Raw genomic sequence first — 10,768 nt, 5'->3', positions numbered from 1 at the left:
ATCTCAATAAACAACAAAATGGAAATTCTGAAAATCAAAGGAGAGGTTAATAATGTTGAAAGTTTTTTTTTAAATCTCTACTAAATAAGAGTAGGAGACATTTTTATGAATAAAGAAGTAATTGCTTAATTTTATTCAAAAAAGAAAGAAAAAAGAAGTTACCACTATCAAAATTAAAATGTGAGTATATCACTAATGAATATTATATTAGAGCAATTATTAAGAGGTAAGTTGCCCCGTTATATACCAACAAAATTGAGAAGCTAAGTGAAATGGTTGAATATTTACAAAAGAAATAAATTGTCCAAATTAGAAGAAATAGAATATTTATGCAACTTTATCTTAGAAGAAAAATTGCACAAGCTATAAATGAGCTAGCTCTTTAAGAAAAAGTCCTCAGGACCAGATAGATTTAAAAATGAATTCTACCAAATAATTAAGAAATAATTAATCTAAATATTACATAAACTATTTGAAAAACTAGGTAAAGAAATAATACTACAAAATTCCTTTCACAACACAAATATAATTATGATAACCTAAACTAGGGAAAACAAAAACAAAGAAAGAAAACTATAGACCAATTTCCTTAATTAATATTAATGCAAATTTTCTAAATAAAATATTAGCAAGAAGATTACAGCAATATGTCACAAAGATTGTACACTATGACCAATGGAGATTTATACTAGGAATTCAGGGCTGGTTTAACATAAAGGGAAATATCAGCGTAATTGGCCATATTAATAAAAAAATCATTTGATTATATCAATAGATGCAGAAAAAACTTCTGACTAAATACAACACCCATTCTTATTAAAAAGTACTTGAAACTATAAGAATCAATGGAGCTTTTCTTAAAATGATGAACAGCATCTATCAAAAACCAAGAGTAAGCGTTATCTCTAATGGGAAAAAGTCAGAAGCCTTCTGAAGAATATCAAATTGATCTGGAAGAACGGAAGGTTAAAAATATTAAGGGAATAGATTTTTTAAAATTGTGACAGGTTGCCTATAACTTCCAGATTCCTTAGTATATTAGAAAGTGGATATCAAAATAATCTTATACTAAGAAAGAGTGATGGGTCGGTGGAAAAGAGGTACACAATATGTAGTAATGAATGATCATGATAATCTAGAGTTTGATAAACCCAAAGATCCAAGTTTTGTTGTAAGAACTCATAATTTGACAAAAACTGCTGGAAAAACTGGAAAACAGTTTGGAAGAAAGCAGACGTTGACCATTATCTCACACTGTATTCCAAGATAAGGTCAAAACACATAAATTATTTAGAAATAAAAAGTTATAAATAAGTTGAGAGAACATGGAAAAATATACCTATCATCTTTATGGATAAGGGAAAAGTTTATGACTAAACAAAAGTTAGAAAAGATTATGGGGAGTAAAATGAATGATTTTGATTGCATGAAATTTTATAAAAGTTTTGAATAGTAAAAATAATGCAGTCAAAGTTAGAAGGAAAATTATAAACTGGAAAAAAGTTATAGTGAGTTTCTCTGATAAACTTCCCAAATTGAGACAGTTGATCTATGGTTAAAGGATATGAACAGGCAATTTTCAGAAAGAGAACTCAAAACTATCAATAATTATATTGAAAATGCTCTAAATCAGTACCTATTAGAGAAAAAGAAATTAAAATAACACTGAGATACTCTTTTAATCCTATCAGATGAGTTAATATGACAAAAAACTAAAAGAGAAATGCTGGAGAGGATGAGGGAAAATGGGTACACTAAAGCACTTTTGATGGAGTTGTGAACTAGTTTAACCATTCCATAGAAAAATTTGGACTGTGCCTAGAGGCATACAAAACTATCAATATTCTTTGACCCAGCATTACCACCATAAGGTCTGTATCCCAAAGAGATGAAAGAAAAGTAAAAAGTGTCAACAAAAAAAAAATATTTATAATGGCTTTTTGTGGTGGCAAAGAATTGGAAATTAAGGGCATGCTCTTCAATTAGGGAATGGTTGAGTGAGTTTTGTAAATTATTGGGATGGAATAGTTTGGCACTATAAGAATGATGAGAAGGATGGTTTCAGAAAAAAAAAACTAAAATGATTATATGAACTCAAGCAGAGTGAAGTGAACAGAATCAGGAGAATATAGTACACAGTAACAAAAATTGTGTAAAGATGATCAACTGGAAAAGACTTAGCTACTCTGATCAATACAGTGATCCAAGACTATTTCAAAGAACCTGTGAAAAATGCTATCCACCTCCAAAAAGAAAACTGAAAAATTCTGAAATCACATTGAAGCATACTTTAAAAAGTTTTATTTTTCCTCCTTTTCTGTTTGTTTGTTTTTATGCAACATGGATAATATAGAAACATTTTGCATGACCTCACATGTATAATCTATATCAAATTGCTTGCCCTCTCAAGGAGTGAATTTGAAACTCAGTATTTTGAAAAATGAACTTTATTTTTTACATGCAATTTAAAAATATTTTTATTTAAATAGTATTTTAGTATTTTATATTTTCAAAGACACTTTTTAACATTCATTTTTTTTTGTATACAATTTTGGGCTCCAAATTTTCTCCCTCCCTCACTCCTCTCCATCCTTGCTAAAATGGTAAGCAATTTGATACATAATATATATACAATCATGTAAAACATACTTCTACATTAATCATGTTGAGAAATAATAAACAGAACAATGCAAAAAAAAACATGAAAAAGTGAAAACTATAAGCTTCAATCTGTTTTCAGACTCTATCTGTTCTTTCTCTGGGTGTAAATAGCATTTCCCCTTTAGGATCCTTTGGACTTTTCTTGGATCACTGTATTGCTGAGAAGAGCTAAGTCAATCATAGTTGATCATTTTATAATATTACTGTTACAATGTACACTGTTCTTTTTCTGTTCACTTTTCATCAGTGAATGGAGTTTTTTCAGACTTTTCTGAAAATTGCCTGCTCATCATTTCTTATAGCACAATAGTATTCCATAACTCATTTAGCCATTCCATGAATGATAGGTATTCCCTCAATTTTCGATTCATTGCCATTAGAAAAGAGTTGTTATAGATTTTTTTGTACATGATGGTCTTTTTCCATTATCAATGAACTCTTTGGGATACAGACGTTAGTAGTGATATTGCTGAATCAAAGGGTATGCACAGATTGATTGCCCTTTAGGGATAGTTTAACTGGAAAATATATAAAAATAAATGGAAATATATTAAAAAAAAACAAAGCAAAGAAAAGAATTATGTTCATGAGGATCAGCTTCTGCAAAAAAATAAGCAGAATATAGAAGTCCATACAAGAGGAATAACATAAAAGGTTGGTTTGATTCAAAAGTATTTTGTATGAGATTGAATGATGTAAAATCAGACTAGAAAGAGAGCCTGGAATCAAATTTTAAGGGCTTTAAATGTCAAACACAAGAACTCCTACTCCTATTCCTATTTATTAAGGAAACATAAGATAAGCCATGCCAAATTTTACAGAAGGTGGCCAGGGATTCAAGGTGTGGGAGAAGTAGGTTTCCATGAGTGTAAGAAGATCTAAAAAAACTGGATCTTTTTCTTTAAAGCACAACTTTTGCCCAAGGGTACAATGTTGGAGCCTGTAATTTGGGATCAGGATTTGAGAGTGGGGTTCAGTAGTTTAGGATTGAAGGTGAATGGAAACAATAAAAGGAAGGATTTATTCTTCTATTTTGAATCACAGAAATTCAGAGAATATAAGAAAAAGTTCTCACTAAATATAGGAAATAAATGATCATGCTTAAGCAATGGTAGCTCAGTCTTAAGTTACAGTTAGGATGTTGATTATCCCCCTTGTTGTTGATATGGAAAGGAAGTGTTGAAATTTGAATTGATGCTGTAAGGGTAGTCAGATGGAAAGGGATCTCTGTCTAAACCCTTGTGTAGGCCTAAAACATGGTTGATTGACTTACTCCATTGTGAACAAAGGAAGTTCTGCCCCAATTAGGAACTCAGATGCTGATTTGATTTTCATCCCAAGGATGATGAAAAATGGTTGAGGCTTTTTTGCTAAAGTGCTGTAGTGGTCTAGAGGATAAGAAAACATTCATGACATAACCTTAGTAAAATCTCAACCACCTGAGCTTACTCAGTTGGGGGGTAGTCCTGAATGCAGTGGATAGCACTAGGATTCTCACATACGTGACTTTGACTGATTCTCCTGTCTCTACTTCAAGACTGGGTATTTGGGGAAAAAATTGGTCTGTCGACTAGGTTAACTTTTGAAAAATCCAACAGGTATTTCCCGAAACTTCAGTTTCTAAGGAGAGTATTATTTCTTATTAAGAAATCATTACTGAGTGAAATCCTCTCTCTGAGAAAATCTACCACATCTCAAACCTCATGTTAACATCTGTCCTTTCTCAGTTCATCACCTTGTAGTTTTTCTCTGCTATCTTTTGCTGCCTATAATAGCATAACATGTACATATGGCGTGCAAGTAGGGAGCTCTGATTTCATAACACCTTCTTTAAACATTTCCTGGGACTGTGTTAAAGGCACAGCTAGGACCATGGTGGTAGTATATATTCAAACAATGCATGGCTGTGCAGACCACTTACCTGAACAATTTCAATGAGGATACAAATTTGAATGCTTGCTTGAAACCACGAGGACTGATACTTTAGTGGCTCCACTACTTAGCAAAGTTTCCTCCTCATTCCCCTCTCTTTGTTTCTGACTTCCATTGTGTTATCATGGATTAAGAGGGTTTTTTTCCTGGCAAATTGACAAAGCAGTTCTCAAGACTTTGTTGGCCCACAGGGTTAAGGCCCAAGCTGTGCAGTGTCCTCATAGCTTCTGGCCAAATTATGAAAGCTTCCTGGCAATGTAATGAAATAAAAGGCCTATCCATGTGAGTTGAAGCCCTTCAGACTAGGTTTTCCTGAGAAGAGGTGAGTCACTACACTCTTCCCTCTTTCCAAGCTAAGTCCCTACTGAATACCCTTTCTATTCCATGTCTAAGTTAATCTCCATTTGTTAACTATTAAATGATGAATACCATAAGAATGCTTCATTTGTTTGAGTATCAAGCCTAAATTAATAGAGGTCTTAATCAAGCTCTCCCCAGTTCACCTCAGTGAAATAAATGGTGTTTCATTTTTAACTATATGTTAAAGAGATTCATTAGCTTGAAGTGACACAAGATAATCATCCTATAAATACTGACACTTCCTAAGAAATATCTAAAGTTCAATCATTCTGAGATTGGACGCAGACATGGATATCACTGACAATAAATTTGTTTTTTTTTTTCTAATCCCAAAACAAAGTCAAGAGAAAAGAAGTTGATACAGATAAAACTTCAGTCTTGCAATATAACCCATGGAATAATAGAACCTTTAATTCTCTCCTGACCTATAGCACATACAATTAATCTGGGTGGAAATAAAAATAGTCTCAGAAACCTCTTGGTCCTATACAGAGTTCAAAATGTGGTTGCTGAACTGCTGGAAAATTGTTAAGATAGTCACTAACCTGACTGATACTCCTCTGCACTGAAAGCGACAAACGTTTGTGAAAATAGGGTATTACATTCATTGACTAAGCATAGAGTCAAATCAAAATAAACCCAGAATACATATAGGGTCTTAGTAAGTGGTGCATCTCTCATTTCGCATCTCTGTTCCTCCTCTCCTTTTCCCATTCATGAAACTTCCCACTCTGCTAGTCTCTCTCAGGACAAATGTGGGAATCATAAATGTAGTCCATGATGAATTTGAATAACTCTTTCATCATTAAGTCTCTTGTGTCTATAAATTTCCCTTAAGTCTTTAGCAACTTAGTTGTTTTAAACTTTTGAGAATACTTCTTACCTGTTGCTTTTATAACAGAAGTAAAGATTGTCATAGGTCAGTCAATGTTTGCTTCTAAAAAAAACTATAAAAATGACAATTAGTTTCATTATGTAGTCTTTTGTTGATAATTGTATTTACATACTTTTCTTGTGCTCTACTTTTATATTTGGTTGCAAAATAAATAATCAGTAACTCTTACTGCACTGCTGTTTTTTATTTGTTTGGGTATTTTAAAAAATGCCTCTAAAAATTTTGTCTCATGCAAAGTTTTTCTTTTCTTTTACTTATTAGGCTCACTTTTATTAGATATTTGATTTTGTAGCTTGAGATTTTTTGCTTTTTGAAATGTGTATTCCATTATTTACAATGATTCTTTGTGAACATGGAACAAAAACATTATTAGTCAATTTCTCTTTCTTTAATAGTTGAAGTTCTTCTCTTTCATTCTTTAAAAAAAATCATTTTTTATTGAAAATGTTCAGTTTATCTTGAAATCTGCTTTTTGCTTATTTTTAGCAGATTCTTTCCATTAATCTTTTAGTGTCTGTATAAAAAATCTGAGTAATTTTCTTCTACTACTTGCTGCATTATATTTTTTAAATGTACCATATTCCAAGAGAGCTTTAATCTTCAGTTGTCTTCATCAATCTTGTATTCAAGGTCAATTGTTTTGTTTTCTACAAAATTGTATTATTTTATGGTATTTAATAATATAGCTAACATTTGTTCTTTTTTTCTTCTGCCAAATTTTCATGCAATTTATCTTATTTTTTTGTTCCAAATATTATGTTCTCTTTCTGTCTCTCTCTCTTGATTTTCTACTTCTTTGGAGAGATTCTAAATTATTCATCAATTTTCCTACTCTGCAATTTCTGGAATTTTTAAAATACATTACTGAGAATTATAATTTTTAAAAACCTAAATTAATTCCATAGTTTATTTTTAAATGATTTTTATTTCTATTTGGAATCAATTTATGATTTCTTGCTCTTCTTTCTTTATTCCTGTGCCATTTAAAGGATTTTTTTCTTCAGTAAGATCATGTTATTTCATATTCCTTCATATAGCAATTTTTGTTTAACATATTTATTTTATCTTAGAGATTCTACTTAATCTTGTCTTTAATTTTAAGATATTCTTTGATGGTATATCTGCTTGTGCTCAAGACTTTAAGAGCTAAAGCTAAAAAGCTTTAGCTTGTATTCTTTATTGTTCACTCTGTTTCCTACATTTCAACTGACGTATAAGCTCTTAAGTCTTTGGATGCTAGATGACCTCAGTCCCTCACATTTCAGGATTTGGAGGCTTATAATTAAGCCTTAAAAATAGGAGCACTTTGAGGGGAGAGGTATTATCTCAGATGGTTTTCAATTCATCTTTGTCTCTCTGCTGGTCACAAGTTCAACTCTTTCTTTATACTGAAGCCTCAGCCATGTTTCCCCCTTATATCTCAGATTCACTTATTACAATAGCTTCCTAATCTCCCTTGTGGAAGAAACTTGAACAAGTTTCAGTTATTACTTGTATCAGGCCAACATCACCATTTGCCCAATCCTTATTCAATTCCTATATAGCCATATAAGGGAGGGAAAGAATTTCATAGTAAAAGCAAAACTCACTTTCAATTAAATAAGCAATTATTAAGCATCTAATTTGTATAAGATACTGTTGCTATGCTCTGGAGTTGCAAAGATAAGAAAATTACTCAGTTCCTCCCTCAGAAGAGCTTATAGTCTAGTGCAAGAGGATATAAAATAAATTTACAAAATAATACAAGTTAGAATATAATTGCATATAAAAAATTAAGTTCTGAATCACAAATGGAGGAAGGAATTTTTTCTATGTTGCAGAATCTGAAAACATACGTAAGTGAGAGCACTTAGGCCAGAAGTCATAAATTTTCAATATGTAGAAAACTGGGGGTCAAATTATTGCAGGAATGGAGGATTACATATGCTAAGAGGCAGGGGAAAAACAGAAGAATATGATTAAGAAATGGGACTATATGTAATATGGAATCCTTACATTTAGGCAGTATTAAATAAATTTGCAAATATAACTTCTACTTTATCATGTAGGCAATGGTAAATACTAGTGCTTTTTTAAGTGGATAATGGCACCCAAATTAGCCATTTTTAGTGTTCTTCAATCATGCAGATGCTATGTTCCCTATCATATCTAAAGTGCTTCTACTCATTTTTAAGCTTTAAAATTGCACTCCCTCATTTTACCATTCTCTCCCTACTCAATCCTATGATTCTCCATGTAGACAGTTAGTCATGAAAAGGAGCATGGTGCAGCAGGAAGAATTTTGGATTTAGCATCAGGAGAAATGTGGGTTTGAATCTGAGTCTTGAAACTTGCTCTGTATCTCTGGGAAAGAAAATGAGCATTTCTTTAACTGAGGAAATAAAAGAATTTTAGATTTAGAGTTTGATGACTTGGGTTTGAATCCAAGCTTTACTGGAAGAACTTTGTGTCATTTAACATCTTCTAGTCTCAGTCTTCTCAGTTGTAAATGGGATCTGCTAACCTAAACTCTCTTACCATTATACATTCATGTTCTTTTACAACTCTTCTGTAAAATAAGAATTATAAAAATTATACTATCTACTTCATAGAGTTGCTTTTAAAAAAAAATTCTTTATAAACTTCAAAGTGCCATATGAATGTATTCTTTTAAAGAAGAAGGAATGAAGTGTCCTGCTAATTCATCTTCTGAACAGAAACTGGTGATGTTTAGTTATACAATCTTATATTGTTCTACCTTACGACCATATGATCATTATAATATCTGCTATAATCAACCATTGATATGGGTATCTAAATATATAGAGTATGTATTGTGTAAGTTTAAAATAGAATCCCTTATTCTATTTGTGTACCACAGAGCTTGGGACACGTGATTATAAATCATTGATCATTTCACTTCTCACAGTTGTAACCCAGATTCTTTGGCTAGGAGCATGTGTGATGCAGGACTTGTCAAAATCAAAAAGAAAAATGGAAATTGGGAGGAAATTTTAAGGCAAATTTCACTGATAAATGCTTCATTTGTCAAATATATAGCAAACTGAGGCAAATTTATTTAAAAAGAGCCATTTCACAATTGATGCATGGTCAAAGGATATGAATTGGCACCTTTCAGAAGAAAAAGTCAAAGCTTTCAATAGTTATGTGAAAAAATGCTCAAAATCACTACAAATTAGAGAAGAGAAAATTGAAACAACTCTGAGGCATCATTCCACACCTATTAGATTAACAAACGTGACAGAAAAGGAAAATGACAGATACTGAAAGGGATGCAAAATTTGAGAGTTTTTGACTAGATCAGCCATTCTAGAGAACAATTTGAAACTATGCCCTTAGCATTATGCATACCCTTTGACCCAGCAATAGCACTACTACATCTATACCCATCTATAAAGAAATGAACAGATCAAAACATACTTTTTTTGCTTTATTCAAACACACAAAATCAATACACCTGAAACAGAAGTACCCAAAACAGATGCACACAATTAAAATAAGGGGCTACAGCAGAATCTATTTTCTTCTGCTGAAGTAAAAAAAGCAGGAGTAACACATTATCTCAGACAAAGAAAAGGCAAAAATAGATCTACTGAAGAGATAATCAGGGAAACTAAGTCTTGCTAGAAGGCACTATAGATAATGAAGTAATATCCATACTAAATATATATTCACAAAAATGATATAACATTCAAATTCTCAAAGAAAAAGTTAAATGAGTTATAGGAACTATACTAGTGGAGTCCCTCAATTTTCCCTTCTCAGAAATGGATAAAATGAAGCATAAAATGAATATGAAAGAAGTTAAGGAGATGAATAGGATTTTAGAAAATTTAAATATAATAGACCCTTTTAGGAAATTCGATGGAAGTAGAAAGGAGTATCCCCTTTTCTTAGCTATATGACATCTTCACAAACTTTGGCAATGTATTAGGATATAAAAACTGCACAAACAAATGCAGAAAGGAAGAAATATTAAATGGACTCTTTTCAGACTATATTGCAATAAAATATATATTCAATAAAGGGCCGTGGAAGCACAAATTAAAAATGAATTGTATCTAAGCAATGTAATCCCAAAAAATAGTGGATCAGAGAACAAATCATACAAACAATAGATGTGTGTGTGTTTGTCCTTCATTTCTGAAGAAGACTATACCATAGGAGAAATAATGACATGACTTGCACTTGACTTTGTTTTGAGTGAGGGAGGGCTGTGCAGGTCAGCAGCCTCACTTCTCCTCCAGAATCATCTGAATCCAGTGACCAGATATTCATCAGGATGACTGGAGATGACTCAGAATGAGGCAATTGGTGTTAAGTGACTTGCCCAAGGTCACACAGCTAGTGAGTGTCAAGTGTCTGAGGTGAGATGTGAACTCAGGTCCTCCTGACTCCTGCACTGGTGCTCTATCCACAGCATCACCTAGCTGCCCCATAGAAACAATAAATAATAGGGCAACATACCAAATTTTGCAAGATGCAGCCAAAACCGTTCATGTTTCCAAATGACACATATTTCACATTTTTCCTCGTTTTAACATCAACTGACCTTGTTTTATAATTTCTTGATGTCTCATGTAGCCATTAGCTGTGATTTGCAGAATTCTAATTTTTAAAAAATTATTGTCTTCAATTAACTTTTGTACCATTTTTCCATTTGGACAATTTTGTCTTTTAAGGAATTGTTTTCATCAGTGAAGCTTTGTACCTATTCCACTGTTTAACCCATCTTGACTTTTTTCCCCACAGAGTGGGAGAGGTCTTTTTTTCAGGGATGTTTTGCACTTCTTTTACCATTTGGCCAAATTTGTTTTTAAGGTGTTACTTTCTTCAGTCATTTTGTGCATTTTGTCTCAAATTTATCATTGTTTTATTTCTTGTTTCTTGGGGTTTTTTGAGGCAGTTGGGGTTAAGTGT

Source organism: Notamacropus eugenii, chromosome 2 (assembly GCF_028372415.1).
Source record: "Notamacropus eugenii isolate mMacEug1 chromosome 2, mMacEug1.pri_v2, whole genome shotgun sequence".
Lineage (NCBI taxonomy): Eukaryota > Metazoa > Chordata > Mammalia > Diprotodontia > Macropodidae > Notamacropus > Notamacropus eugenii.
The sequence above is the reverse complement of the archived record's forward strand: the minus strand, read 5'-3'. Positions refer to the sequence as shown.